Source organism: Pteropus alecto, unplaced genomic scaffold (genome assembly GCF_000325575.1).
Source record: "Pteropus alecto unplaced genomic scaffold, ASM32557v1 scaffold57, whole genome shotgun sequence".
In the NCBI taxonomy this organism is placed as follows: Eukaryota; Metazoa; Chordata; class Mammalia; order Chiroptera; family Pteropodidae; genus Pteropus; species Pteropus alecto.
Genome location: NW_006442508.1, coordinates 11,734,745 through 11,751,115, shown reverse-complemented (window position 1 = coordinate 11,751,115; position 16,371 = coordinate 11,734,745).

Genomic DNA, 16,371 nt, shown 5'->3' with positions numbered 1-16,371 from the left:
GGGAAAGAAAGAAAAGGAAAAGGAAAAGGAAAAGGAAAGGAAAGGAAGGAGGGAGGAAGGAAAGATAGAAGAAAGGAAGACAAGAGAAAGGAAAGCAAAGCAGGGAAGGAAGAAGGAAGGAAGGGAGGAAGGCAAGTTGTGCAAAGTCAAGAAGAATAAGTTGGTGGCTAATAAACTAAATGAAGCCACAGTAAGCCTCTCAGTCCTGATTGGACTGAAGATGAAGTCAATGAGCACATACCATACTCAATAGATTTTCAATTTCGACACTGTTAAGTTTACTAATGTACACTTTGTTCTCATTATGAAGTTCTCTTCATCATAAATTTCTCCCGCCATGAGGCTCTTATACCTTTACCCCCTACTTCATTACTTCTCTTTATATTAATTAACCATCTACTGATGGCAGCCTACTTCTAGGCAGACAAGTTCTGAACTCCCAATGGCTGTGTTACAGGAGGGCTCTAATCTTGATACATATAATCAGACATCAGCGGATGTCATCCTGTAGCAGAGGGAGTATGAGTGTTAAATTAATGTACTGCATTACTTTGCAGATTGAATGAGACCTGTAATGACTAACCTCAATCAAACTGAAAGAATTCCTACATTCTAAATCACCTCTATAAATTTTTTTCTTAAATTAAAGAACAAAATAGAGAGGATGGAGATATTTAAATGAGGAAAAAAAAAAAAGGAGGATATCACTGTTTTCAGCCACAGGTGTCAAACCCATTTTCAAAATAATCTAAATGCCATGAGAATATCACTCAATAAAAATGGAAAAAGCCATGTGAAAAAGGGTCAAAGGCAAAAAAAGACAGCAATACAAACAGATTACACAAAAGGATAGCTTGCATTATCCACGGCCCAAGAAGGATCAGGAGCTAAGTACAAGATATAACCAAAAGTACAAAGATCATTTTAATGGCTGTGAAATTTCTCCTATAAATCAGAAGGACATTAAACTAGGGATACAATGAGAGCCTTCTTGTATGACCACACTGTGTTATGGAGAACTATCGGAAAGAGACATGAAAGCCCATGCAGATAATTTGCTCTGTCAGATACCCTAGTAAGAGTTACGAATCACCCAGAAAACTAGATCTGAGAGGGCAAATCTTATGCATGTTTGCTCCAAAAGGATAGAAATCTTGCATGTCTTGATCATCATTGTATTCATAACATTATGAAGAGTGGTTGGCAAACTTCTTCTGTAAAGGACCACATAATAAATATCTTAGGCTTGAGAACATACTATTTCTGTTACAATTACTAAACTCTGCTATTGTAGTATAAAAGCAGCCCCAAACAATATGCAAACAATGTGTTTTGATAAAACTTTATTTACAAAAACAAGTGGCAGGTAAGGTTTAGCCCTAGTCTAGAACATTGCCTGACACATGGGTGCCTAAAAAATAATGTTATCCTTACCTAGACCCTGAACTTCCCATACCATACTCAATAGATTTTATGGTTGTGGCCTCCCTGGAACAAAAATAAAAAAAAAAACAAAAGTTGAACCTATTGGTTGAAGATTATGTTCATCTCGATTCTGAGGAAATGTAAACAGAGCCATCAATAATGGTATCTCCTGCTCTGTGTCCTATAGCAGAGTAGCGTGAAACCCACTGACAGAGAGAGAGACAAGTGGCAAAGATGGAAACTTAACTGTGTTCGAGGGCTGTTATTCACGTAGTGAAGACTGCAATTTGTTCCTAATATCTTTTCTCTCATTCTTCCTTTTGGTAACAGATCCCTCAAGTTTCAGTGACATGTGCAGCTTATCGGATAAAGACTATATTTCCCAGTCTCTCTTATAGCAACACGACTACAGTCAGACATGTGAGCAGAAGTGATGTGAGCACTTTCTGTGTCACATTACAAGAAAACAGCTTGCTCTTCCCCATTTTTTCCCAGTCCCAGGGGCTGGAGCTTAGAGCTAACAGGAAGTAATCCAGAATAAATTATACAGAAAGTATAATAAACTTAGATATGGTATAACTACCAGATAGAAAAAACTCTGGACTTTTGATGATATGGATCCTCCCCCTAGACTGCCTACTCACTCATGCTTTTATATAAAAGATAAATAAACTTCTATCTTGTTTAAGCCATGCTATGAAAAAAGTTAAACTGATAACATAGCTAATAAAATCCCTGAAGGAGTTTCTTAAATTCTTGCCTTCCAATCCTTGATTGTTCTGCCATTCCAATAATACTAAGAATTACTTCACAATGTTTTTAATAAATCATCAATTTGCTTAATTTAGTTCCACTTGGGTTTCTATCATCTGTAACCAAAAGATTCCTAAAAGATAATGCTGGTATCCAGTTGTTCATCCCATAAAGAGATTTTTTTTTTCCTCCACTGTCAGGCTTACAGGTTTTAGCTTTACTATGTCATTGAATGTGGCAATTTACTAACAAATACATTTAGCAAACAGAGTAATTTTTCAATTCTAATGGAAGACTCTGTCTAAGCCAATGGTCTCTTGAAAACAGAAGAGTTAATAATTCTAGAAGTCTCTTAAATGAATACATTTCCTAAAGCAACAATTTTCAAACTACTCATGGACATTCTTCTTAGTATCTTCAACAAGTTTCTTTAAACAAAATAAGGCCATGATGAATGCATTTAATTTACATGTGCTTCATGACCTTTAGAAAATATCTATCACAAGATTATATTGGTAAATGGAGGTTGTAAGCTACACACACACACACATACATACACACAAATACACATACATAGAGAAATGAAGGCAAATTACATGGACTCTTATTCAGCTCCATAAACATAGAATTAATGTTTTATCATATATCATAATAAAACTTAAACATAATACCTAATTGTTTCCTGAAGAAAACATTTGGTATTGAGTGGAAACTAAAATTCTCCACTGAAAACAAAAGCTAAGGACAGATAATATGTAATTTGTGATAGGGAGAAAAATTAAGCAAATAACAAAACAGTTTGAGTCAATGGTATCAAAGTCTGTTAAAGAAGACTTAAAAAGTGTGTCCAAAATACATACAAAAAGACAAGCTAAGAGAACAAAGTAGTGTTCAATAAATGATAAAGTTGGTATCATTAGCAATGAGATAGAGTATGGACAAGTCACAGAAATCCAGACATTATCTAGGTTTTGAGTCCATTATTTAAATCTCCCGCCCCCAACCAAAAAAAAAAAGGAAATGGACTTGAGCAATTAGGAAACTATTAAAATTTAGGTGAACTCAAAAAATTAGATCGTAAAAATTCTTACAACAATTATAAGTTGATGGTTCAGCAAATCCTGATAATGTATATGTTGTCTAGAGACAAAAATTTATTTTATTTACCAATGCATCCTCATACATAGCACAATGCCTGGCATATTCTAGGTGCTGAATTCACTTGAATGAATAAACAATGAATAAGTAATAAGATTCCAGAAAGCAATAATGCATGTAAGATTTTTATTAGTATCTTACTACAATTTTTCTATTTTAAGCTCTTTCTTTTTTATATTCAATATTCCATGTTTTACCTATAAGTTGAATAGACCTGCGGGATGCATGGACCAAAAATTATTATTGCCAATGACTTTCTAGAAAAAAAAAGCAAGTAAGTACCAGGCAGAGCCAGAAATAAAAACCCAAGTTTCCTGATTCCTGGCCTATCACTATGAATTAATAAGATAATATAAAGTATCCATTTTGTTCATAGCTGCTATCATACCTATATTCTGCAACCCCCAGAGCTGGGAAAGAAAACAAACCATAGAACAAATTGTGTTTGAAATATAAATAGGTTTCTTTATTTTAAAAAATTCTTCACAGGAGCAAATAAAAAAGATAACTAAAATACAGGAAGAAAGTAGTCTAACAGACACTATCTATGGACAAGAAAAACTAAGAGAGTTAAGAACAATTAGAGGGCTTTTTCAATGAAACAATAAGATGTCACCAGTAAAGCCAGCAAACTTTGTTCTGAGTAGCACATAAATAGAAAATAGTGTGGAACCTTTCCCTTTCTACATAATTCTGTTGAGAGTAGATATGAAATGGTTTTTTACCATTGTCAATTCTTTTCTTATAAAATGAAATGAGGGATAAGCACCTGTGTCTAAAATTTTATATGCAAGACCTACTGCTTCCCCGATGTTGCACTCTCCCTCTCTCTCAGCGTCTCTAGTCAAGTGTCAGTATAAGTTTTATAATGATGAATAGCACAGTTCAAGGAAGAAAGGAAGATTGAGGGCAGGGGAGGGGAAGAATGGAAGGAAAGAGGAAGAGAGAGGAAAAGAGAGGTAAGGTAAGGTAGAAAAGAAAAAAGAAAGTTCACTGGTTTTCTAGGCCTCAATAGCTATTTTCATATAAATACTAAAACATATTTCATTTTAATGTTTTTGATCAGAGAATCAAGAGTCAGTCCACCTTCTCCTTGTGAACTCACTTTTGCCATCATATAAGAAAACCAGGAGAAGCAAGTTAATTATTTAAGAATTCTTGTCACCATCACCCCAGAGAAAACTATAAAGTGTGGAATTGCCAAACCAATGAATACCCTTACCAGAAAAGCACTGACTTTTAACCAACTGGCTGCTGGTACAATGGAACTGGGTTAGAGGAAGTTCAAAAAATAACAGAATTGATTTTAATACTGATTTACAAGAAGCTAAAACAATGCTTTATGTATAGATTCCTACAGTAGTTTTCTCTACTACAACACAAATAGGTTTCAAATAGCAGAATATAAACCTTAATAAGTAATTGCTGTCATAACCACTCAATGCTCATAATGTGTCTAGAAAGATCCCCTAGGGAGAGAGAAAAGGGGAGTACAGTATTAGAAGGGAAGAAATTAATTTCTTTTCGAGTTTCGGAAGGTTAGCAACTAGGTAAGGCCCATCATTAAGAAGACTATTTAATGATGGCTATGAAAGTAGAGTGAGTATGATAGTAAGGCTCAGGAAATCATGAAGTTTTGATTGAAACATTATGCAAAGAACAGTAATGGATCAGGAATTTTTATGTTATTTTTCTCATGTACAAGGCCAGACAAATCCCATTCAGATAATTGTGTCATTCTTGTATTTTCATATTTACATTTTCTTGTTTGGGGGGAAGACGCTTATGATGACCGACAAGAATAAGCTTGACCAGTATTCTTCAAGTATGTACTATGAGACATCAGCACTGTAAAAACACCATTGTGGGGGAGGGGGAGTAATTAAACTTATGTTTAGAAAACACTGTATACAATATGTCTTTACTGGAGACCTATAGTCTACAAGAATATACTAAGGTTCTGAGAACTCCTGCAATAAAAATCCTATTTAAATGTTTGATCTAACACTTACTGAAGTTTTTGACACATACTTGTTTTGTATATAAAACTAGTTTACATCCTACGGATCTAGTATTCCACAGCATACAGTTCGAGAAATACTGAGCTAAATGGTTTTGAGGTATAGAGCTGACAGAGGAGAATTTGTCTGGTTTTCACTCTTCCAGTATCTAGTTTCATGATTTTTATGGTTCGATAGGCTTGAAAAAGTGAATTCCAATGTAATCAATTGCAAGGAATGTTAGAAACAAATTAACTGGCTTTTTTAACGCCCACCTTGGATAATGTCACTTGATTATAAACCAATATAGCATTATAATATGAGAAAAGTAAGCTTATTTGTTATGTTTAGAATAAACTACAGAGAATTTAGATTTTTACACAAACTATATTTATTAATACAAAAATTTTACCAAAAGAAAGTGAAGTAACAGTACTTGTACCATCATTTATTAGTCCTGAGGCATTAGCATTTAGTCCTCATTCATTAATGAGAAATCGATGACAATGAATTCACTACTACATTTCTAGACTCTCAATTGCTTACTATCCTTCTGTGGTTGTACAGAACCTAGAGAAATCTAGAAGGTCCATGAAACCTAACAGGAGATACAGGCCATTATCCAAGTATGCCTGGGCATCTGTATGGCAAGGTGATGATTCTGTTCTGGAAGAGTAGGGGATTATGTAATGGCTAACACCCGTATAATTAGCTACCAATCTGGAAGAAATTGAAGCTGAAACCCAATCCTGCATCATGTACATAAACAAAAACTTAACCAGTAAGTGTCTAAATTTGAAATTAAACAACAAAAAACTTAGAAGAAATTTTAGGATAATACATGAATAATCTTGGGGTAGGGAAGAATTTTAAGTGAGAGGAAACCTAGAAGTCATAGAGAGAAAATTAAATACATTTGACTAAAGAATTTAGAATTTTATGTAAAAAATAAAAAGCCAAAAAACAAAAGAAAAGGCAAGTGATGAATTTAGGAAAATATTTGCAACACATAGAAGACACACAGGGCTAGTATTTTGTAGACACACACACACACACACACACACACACACACACACACACATCCATACACATATCAAAGGAACATTATATATAACATATATATGACAAAGAAAAAAATCCAACAAGAGTCTAGAGAGATGCAAATGGCTAATAAACATGAAAAAGTGATCTCCCTATTAACTAGAAAAATGTAAATTACATTCAAAATAGCACACTCCTTTCTTTCATAAGTGGCAATTTATGAATGGTAAAAGGCTACTATTTGGGATGAAAGAAAACACTCTTCTACATTTTTGGTTAATGTATGGTTGGTGGAAGCCTTGCACCTTAGTATACTACAACCTTTTGGAAAGTTATATACAGTGTTCATTAAAATTAAAAGTATGTGTTTATTTTCTCCAAATATTCTAGTTTTTAAAAATCTACGCTATTAAAGAAAAAAACAGTTTCATAAGAATATTTATATGAGGATGCTTCATATAGTACTATTGGCAATAACAATAAAAGTGGAAAACACATAAATGTCCATCAATAGAAAAAGAAATTTATAAGATTATGAAGCCACTTATTAAATCATCTTGTTCCATGTCTATTGGCCTGAGGGATATCCATGATTCATTAACATGTAAGTTTTATGAGGCAGTAAGTTATTTATCTTGCTGATTGTCATATTCCCAGTGCCCAGAACATTACCTGGCATACAGAGGTATAAAATGACTACTTTTGAACAGATATATTTTTAAAGGAAAAATAACTGTGAAGAAGAACATGTATTACTTCGGTTTTGTAAAAACAGTAAAACATGTAAAACATGGTTATATATACATACATATTTTATAGATATATATGTATATGTATCCAGGGAATAAGGATACAAACATACATCCTTGGCTCTTAGCATTGTCATTCTATTTGAAGAGATAGGAAGCTCAGTGAATTATTAGCTTTCCCTTACAAAGGTTTTTTGGTTTGTTTTTTTTTTTACTTGTTATAACAAGAGTGCATTTACATTAGTAAGATTTTTTCCAGTATAATAACAAAAACTCTAAAGGGAAAAAGTCTGAAAGGTTTATTAAAGACAAGTAATAAGAGATGAGATATAAAAGACAATTCAAATTATATCATTCACAGCTCTTTTGCTAGCACCCATTTGCTCTAACAGCATCACACAGACTTGTTTAAACAAAGAATAATCTATACCTTAGAGCTGATTAGCAAATGTCTGGTTGAGGATATACATTTATCAAGGCACCCTATTAAGGTAAACAAATGAACAGGAAAATAAAAATATAGATCATCCATTCCAGATAATATACATACAAAGAGAGCCATCAAGGCTGTGAAAATGAATTCTTGTTCTATCTATTCATCTTTGCTGTTAATTACATGGCTGAAGATTGGAAATGAGTTATTGGTGTCTCACATGCTGGCAGTACTCTAGCCACTGTGGAGAATGGAAACACAACACACTGAGACTACCTTAGCACAGAGAAAGGGGGTAAGATGGAAAAGACAGTTTTGGCTGGTAATTTGTTGCTTGCTGCAGAGATGAAAGACACATGTTTGGAAGAAAGTCAAAGAAAGGGAGAATAAATAGGCAACTCAGACAGTCAGAACCTCTTAGAAAAGAAGGAGCTTAGTGAAGCTGCTCTTGGATGGAATAGCAATTATATAGGGAAATGTTACTTGTCCCATTGAATACTGAATCATTTTAAGAAACACTAAAAGCAATGCAATGTCTCCACCTCAGAAAGAATCTGGACAGATTTTTAAGCATTTAAGAGACAATATCTTTGGGAGTCCAAGTTTTTGTCTTCTTAATGACAAAGAATTGGAATTAACCTGTTTGAATTAAATATCTCATCAAAAAGGGGTCAAATACATGGTGACAGAAAGAAATCTAACTATGGGCAGTGAACACACAATGCAATATATATACATGCCTTACTGCTGAATTGTATACCTGAAACACTGGATTTCGTTAACCAATGTCACCATAATAAAAAAATAAACCAAATATGTGGTAAAAAAAAATAAAATAAAAAGATCACTGACCCTTTACTCCAATAAAAAACTAGTCATACACGTACAAATTACAAAAAAGCTGAAGAGCATTGTTTCCTTATGTTTTTCATTTTATCAATATATTAATATTGTTAATGTCATTCATTCTCCAAAAAGATGACATGAGAATTTATGCCGTACTTTGAAACATTCTGCTTTCATCTTAAGAGGAACCCAGTTTAAGCTTTGAAATATGTAACTTGATCATAGGCTTCTAGCCAAGGTGTACTTAATTAATCAGAAGATCAAATGTGTGCTCAGTGGGAGGCACAACTACAAAACCACAGGTAGTAGCCAACGGCTCCATTTAATAAAGGATGTACAAACAGAGTGCTGTTCTGGGACTCTTGTCACCTGCGTGTGGCTCTTCTGCCATTTTGTCATTGACATGAGAACAGTTACAGTACCATAAACAAATCCCAAGCTTCTCATTCCACTAAACTTTAATTCTCTACTATTTAGAGCAATTCCATAACATACAGAGAATGTAAAATATGTTTGTTTAGTTTTTTGTTGTCATTACTATAGTTGAATTTATTACTGGCTTGTAATATGAAAACCTATGATTCTGTTGAATAGACAGTCAGCATTGGTAGTTAAGGGCACAGATTTTAGAGTGAGATGGAACTGGAGTCCATTTTAATAAATTAGCTCTGCTAATCATTAGTTGTATGGTATTAGAGACATTAGTCAGTCACTCTAAGCTTCTTTTTGTTCATCTATAAAATGGAAAGGATAAGACCAACCTTGTAGATTGCCGAAAGGATTAAATAGCATATAGAAAGTAACTGTGTATAGAAAGCATTCAACAAATGATAATGAAAAAAAATTGAAAATGGTGCAGTAAGAAGAGTCATAAATTTTTTCTAGATGAAGGTTTTTAAAAGTCCAAGCTCTGTAAACACATTTTCACTTAGGATTAATTTCCCGAGATCATAATCCCCTAACAGTCCCAAAGGATCTATTTCTCAAACCTAAATCTTAAATTCATGGAAAGTTTCGAAGATCTGGAAAAATAAGCAAGTGCTTTTAAGTGATTACTCTTTCAAGTATTTGCTTTGGTCTACACTTACTTGATATCTATTTTCATTCAATTAGGAAAAGGTTAGTGATGAAAGAAATAGAAATGAGAGAATGTGGATTGTCATCTCCTATTGAAATCTGGTAAAAATCTAATTGGTATCAAAAAGACAACAACAAATTTTACCTGGGTCACTAGACTAAGAAAAAGGCACTTAGTTGTCTATCAGAGGGCACAGGATTCTGCTTTCTTGTTCTATGTATTATGGAATCAGGGTAAGAAATACCTAGAATCTAATTCTGATTCCATGAATGACTATAGCCAAATCATTTATGTGCCTCAGTTTCCACATTGTAGAAGCAAAGGTATACTAATACCCACCTTATTTGAGTGGGCTATGGATTTTGCCAATTTAGTGATCTCCTTCAAGATTTTTATGTACATTAAAGTTCAAAAACTATTGTTCTAAAGTAATGCTTTTAAGAAAAACAATAAAACAGCAAATAAAATATTTCTAATACCCAAAGTGAGTTAATGTGCCTTTACTGAATCATTATCCTGGGTACACTTAGTAGCTAGATCCTTTATCATAAATAGAGAGCTCAGCATACACAACATGCATTATGGATGTATGTGCGTGTGTGTGTTCAGCATGATGAGAGAATTTGAAAACAGAGAGGAAAGAAAGAAAACACCCACATGATTCAAAGTGGATTTTTCAATTAAGTGACTGTTCGCTGTAACTGCATGATAACACTTGTGAATATGATACTAATGATGCAGTTACCTAATGGGCTCGACACAAATAATGCAGAAAATTACAAATAATGCAGACTCAATTACCAGTGAATGCAGGCAAAAGGCAGTCAAATATGCAACATGCTTCGGCTATGTTATCCTAGTTCCTTCTATTCAGTTAAGATAAGCCTAGAGCTAGAGAAATTCCCTTTTCCAATTATTTTCCATGTCCTCTCTAAGGTACATCTCTCCCCCAGGTTACCTGACTCCTCCCAATATCAGAGCCCAAAGTTATTTGTCTAAGATTTACATAGTCTAATCCCTATTACAAAGGAGAAAAGGACAGTCACACTGGAGACAAGGACAGTCACACTGAAGACAAAGACAGCCATACTGGAGACAAAGACAGCCAAGTTTTAAGGGAGGAAATTAACCTGTCCTGTATGTTTATTAGAGGTCAGATTTGGTGAGGCATTTTTAGACAGATTAACTCAGTTTATGTTTATGATTACCCTATAAGGAAGCATTATTATCTCCATTTAAGTATTATCTCCATTTAACCTGGAAGTTCAAAGAGTTCAAGAAATTTGAACAAGTTACTTTGGCAGGTAAATTCAAACCAGATTTGTCTGATTTCTAAAATTTTTGCACTTTTGACCACCAGGAATAAGCCCAGGCCTATCAGAAAAGCAAAAATTCCTAGTTTCAAGCAACAAAAACCAGACGTGGCAGACATAGCAGACCGGGACTATCATAAAAGACTATTGGGCAGGAATTCTGGTCAAGATGGCATAGTAGGTAGACGATGTGCTCACCTTCTCTCATGAACACATCAAAATTACAACAAAACTATAGAGCATCCATCACTGGGAGTCACCTGAGGTCTGGCTGAAAAGAAGTCCTACAACTGGTGATAAACATAAGAGGTCACCTTGAGAGTGGTAGAAGGGTAGAGATGCGAAATAAACCACTCACGCAAACACATGTGGCAGTCAAGAATTGAGAGGCTTTTATCTTGGCTGCAGAGCCCCCCTACCCCGAAAATAGAGGTGTTCCAGCTTCATACCGGGCTCCCCAGCCCAGGGTTCCAGTGCCAGGAAGAGAAGTTCCTCACAACCTCTAGCTGTGAAAACCAGCAGAGATTGTGGCTGAGTGAGAGAGCGGGCTGTAGGAGTTGCAGACGTTCCTCTGAAAGGGCGGGCACATGCGGACTTACCACTGATGGACTCAACTGGTCTGAGCTCCAGCACTGAGGCAGCTGCTCAAGGAGTTATAGGGAGACACTGAGTGGTCGGGCTTCAGGACAATAGTTAGAGGGATGGCTTTTTCCCGGACATAAGTCCTGGCAGTATCTACTGTTCCTTTGTTGAGCCCTCTCTCCTCCCTGCATGTGAATGCAAGTGGCCACCATATCTGAGTCTCTATCAAACTCTATAACACAGGTCGTTCAGCCCAGGTGATTCTCTGAGATTCTGCCTCTCCAAACTTGCAGGCCAAACAAGCCGCTTCCTAGGGGTTTATTCCATACAAATGGCCTGTCTTGGCTCTTGCTGCATACTTTTCTAAAATCTCTCAAAGGCTCACAAAACCCAAAGCAGCAGCAACTAGCATTGGCACACCCCATACCTCTTGCTGAGCAGCCTCAAGCCCCACACTAACAGTAGCCAGCCTTGGTTCCTAGCATGGCCTCTCAAGGTACCTATAAGCCCAGCATGGGTGGTAGCCATCTGCAGATTGCTTGATGACTCTTGCCAGGTGGCCCCAGAGGTATGCAGCTGAACTTGGCCTGCAGCTCAGCCCCTCCCAGGAGGCCCTTCAGCCTGCACACCTGCTGGCCTGCTTTAACCAGAGCCAGAGTACTACCCAGGGCTTCATCTGAGGAGGACACACCCAAAGGGCAGACTGGGCAGCACCAGAGCCCTGCTAAAGTAAATCCTGTTTTTTAGGTTTGACCCCTAACTAGCCAATCCTCATGATCAACCAGCGCAAGGGTCAAACCCTCCCATTGATGTGCAAACAGCAACCAAGGGTCTACTGCAACAGGAGGGCACACACAACCCACACAAGGAACACACCTTGAGCACCTAGTTCAAATGACTACGGAAAACTGTACCACTGGGTCCCACAGGACACCTACTACATAAAGCCACTCTACTAAGACCAGGAGACTGAGAAGCCCTACATAATATTTAGAAACAGACACAGGGAAGCAGCCAAAATGGAGAGACAAAGAAACATTTCCCACATGAAAGAACAGAACAAAGCTCCAGAAAAAGAAATCAACAAAATGGAGACAAGCAATCTATCAGAAGCAGAGTTCAAAACACTGGATGTAAAGATATCAAAGAACTTAGGGGGAGAGTAGATGAACTCAGCAAGAACTTTAACAAAGAGATAGAAAACATAAAAATAGAGATGAAAAACAAAAGGGAACCAGTCAGAAATGAAGATAAATATCTGAGATGAAGAGTACATTAGCGGGTATCAATAGATTAGATGAAATAAGGATTGAATCAGCGATTTGGAGGATATGGTAGTAAAGGACACTCAATCATAACAGCAAAAAGAAAAAGAATCCAAAAAATCAGCATAGTTTAAGGAGCTTCTGGGACAGTAACAACATTAGCATCATAAGGGTACCAGAAGGAGAAGAAAGGGCAAGAATTGAAAACCCATTTGAAGAAATAATGATCAAAAACTTTCCTAACTTGGTGAAGGAAATAGACATACAACCCCAGGAAGCTCAGAGGAGATGAACAAGATGAACCCAAAGAGGCCCACACCGAGACACATCATAATTAAAATGCCAAAGATTAAAGACAAAGGGGGAATCTTAAAAGCAGCAAGAGAAAAGCAGTTAGCTACCTACAAGGGAGCTCCCATAAGACTGTCAGCTGATTTCTCAAAGGAAATTTTGCAGGCCAAACAGGATTGGCACAAAATAGTCAAAGTGATGAAAAGAAAACACCTACAACCAAGATTACTCCACTCAACAAAGTTATCATTTAGAATTGAAAGACAGATAAAGAGCTTCCCAGACCAAAAAAAAAAAAAAAAAAAAGCTAAAGGAGTTCATCACCACCAAGCCACTATTACCGAAAATGTTAGAGGGACTTCTTTAAGAAGAAGAAAAAGAAAAGTGTGTATTAAAAAATATGAATAAAGAATGAAAATAACCACATATCTAGCAATAAGTACTTCAAATGAAAAAGAATTAAATATGCCAATCAAAAGATAGGGTGGCTAAATAGACAAGAAGACAAGACCCCTACATATCCTACCTACAAGAGATTCACTTCAAATCAAAAGACACACACAGACTAAAAGGGACGGAAATAGATATGTCATGAAAATGAAAACGGAAAAAAAAAATCTGGGGTAGGAATACTTACACCAGATAAAACAGACTTTAGAACAAAGGTGATAACAAGTAACAAACAGGGACCCAGTAATCCCATTTCTGGGTATTTATCAGTACAAACCCGAAATACTACTTTGAAGGGACGTGTGTGTCCATATGTTCACTACAGCATTATTTACAACAGCCAAAATATGGAGGCAACCTGGGTATCCATCAATGAATGAATAGATAAACAAGAGGGGGTACACATATACAATAGATTATTCAGCCATAAAAGTAAACAAACAAATTTGAGACAGCTAGCAAGATTTGAGAAAAATAATATAATCCACCATACCTACAGTTTTAAATCCTGGTCATGTCAAAGAAAATTAGATGGATGCTTCTGCATATGATCATAAAATCATAGTTTGTATTTATTACTTCTTTTTCCCACTCCCCATTTCATCATTTCTTTGCCCACAACCAGTACTTCTTCAGATTGTTGGAATTCTTTAAATAGCAGGCTTTACATGACAATAGTGAGAGGAATCACAGAGAAAAGTCTAGGTTCCTCCTTTCTTCCCTACTTCCATTAAGTAGCTTTAAAGTTGACAATCAGAATCAATCGTCATAGCCAACACTATGCCTCTTTTCCTTATATTCACCAGTGGTACTAGTGGCTAATAGCTTAGCTTCCAAATTATTGAAATCACAGTAGTAACTCCAAGTGGAAAGAGTCCCTGCATGGGAAGAAAAATCTCTAAACCAACAAAATCCAGAGAATCACAAGGACACTTAGAAAATTGTTTATAAATGGATCAATAGACATAATAGAGAGATGTAAACCTTCCCTTTTTACCTTCTGTTTCGAGATCTGAGTATTCTGGCTACTAAAGAAACAGTTCCATGTATTGGTGCATTCAGTGGACAAAGCACAATCTGTAGAATAGTACTTTAAACTTATAAGATGTTATCTCCTAGACCTGCATGAAAAAATAGCATAGACGATCTCTGTTCATTCCTCTGGCAACCAAATCAAAGTTGTGATGGAAACAAGGAGCAAGCAGCAAGAAAAAATTGCCTGGGATGAACAAGCCATACAACTAGGGAGAAATCCAAGAAATCACCCTGCAACAGCAGAAGGTCGGAAGGGATGAGGACGCGCGGCTGCCCAGTCCTGAGCGGCTGAGTGAGACAAAGCTGCAGCAGCAGCAGCAGCAGCAGCAGCAGAAGCCTCTTAAAGGGGCCGCATCCATGAGCAGATTTTGCAGTGACAGACCTGCTCGCTCTGAGCACCAGTGTTGATTCAGCTGCGCTGCGGGGGGTTGGGGGGGGCACCAGGGACTTACAGGGAGACATTGTCGGAGTGAGGGCCTAGGAGACACTCACTAGGTACAGAAGTGCCAGCAGTATCCATTGTTCTCTGTTGAGCCCTCCCTTCTCCCAGTGCACAGACACAGCAACTCCATAGCCGTGGTGTCATCAAACTGGATAACACAGGTAGTTCCACCCAGAGGATTCCCTAAAACCCCGCCTCCCCCAACTCGAGGCCCCACCCAAGCCACATCCAGGTGTATCTTCAGTGAGTCAGGTGCTCCTCGCTGAGGAGCGCCTAGACTCACACTGGTGGCAGCTGGCCTCGGTTTCTGGTATGGCCTTTTGAGGCAACCATAAGCACAGCATCTGTGGATTGCTTGCTGAATCTTAACAGGTGGCTCCGGAGGGGTAGAGGCTTGGGCTAAGTTTGGCCTGCAACTGAACCCCTCTCAGGACTGTGCCACTGGACATTTACTTCACAAATCCACACTAATAAGACCAGGAAACTTAAGAGCTTTGCTTAGTATATAGAAACAGACACGGAAAGGCAGTCATAATGGGAACACAAAGAAGCAGAAGCCAAATGAGAGAACAGAACAAAGGTCCAGATATAATGGAGTCAAGTAATCTAACAGATGCAGAGTTCAAGGCACTGGTCAATGAACTTTTGGGAAGTGTAGTGAACTTCAACAAAGAGATAAAAACATAAAAATGGAAATGGAAATTATAAAAGGAAATCAGTCTGAAATGAAGAACACATTATCTGAGATGAGAAGTATATTAAATGGAATAAACAAAGAAATAAACAAAGTGAATAAAGAAAAGAATCAAATGTCCTATCTAGAGGATGGGAAAGCCAAGGATACACAATTAGAACAGCAAGAGATAAGATGCCAAGACTTTAAAAATAATTTAAGGAGAATATGGGATGCTATTAAAGTCCAATTAGCCATCTGATCGATATAACTGAAGAAAATCAAGATGTTGAACAGCTGTTTGAGGAAAAAAATATGGAAAACTTCCCTAATCTGGTGAAGGAAATGGCCATAAAACCCCAGGAAGCTCAGAGAATTCCAAAAATTAGGGATCCAAAGAGGCCCACACCAAGACATATCATAATTAAAATGCCAAAGGTTAAATACAAAGAGAGAATCTTAAAAGCAGCAAGAAAAAAGCAGATGGTTACCTATAAGGGAACACCCATAAGACTGGCAGCTGATTTCTCAAAAGAAATTATGCAGGACAGAAGGGCTTGGCAAAAAATATTCAATAGGACGAAGACCCAGGATCTACAATCAAGAATAATTTATCCAGCAAAGCTATTATTTAGAGTTGAAGGACAGATCAAGAGCTTCCCAGGCAAAAAAAAATAAGCTAAAGTAATTTATCACCACCAAGCTAGTATTACAGGAAATGTTGAAGGGTACTTCTTTAAGAAGAAAAAACAGGAATAAAGAATAGTAACAACTACATTCCTATCAATAAGTACCTTAAATGGAAAAGAATTAGGTGCTCTAGCCAAAAGATAGAAG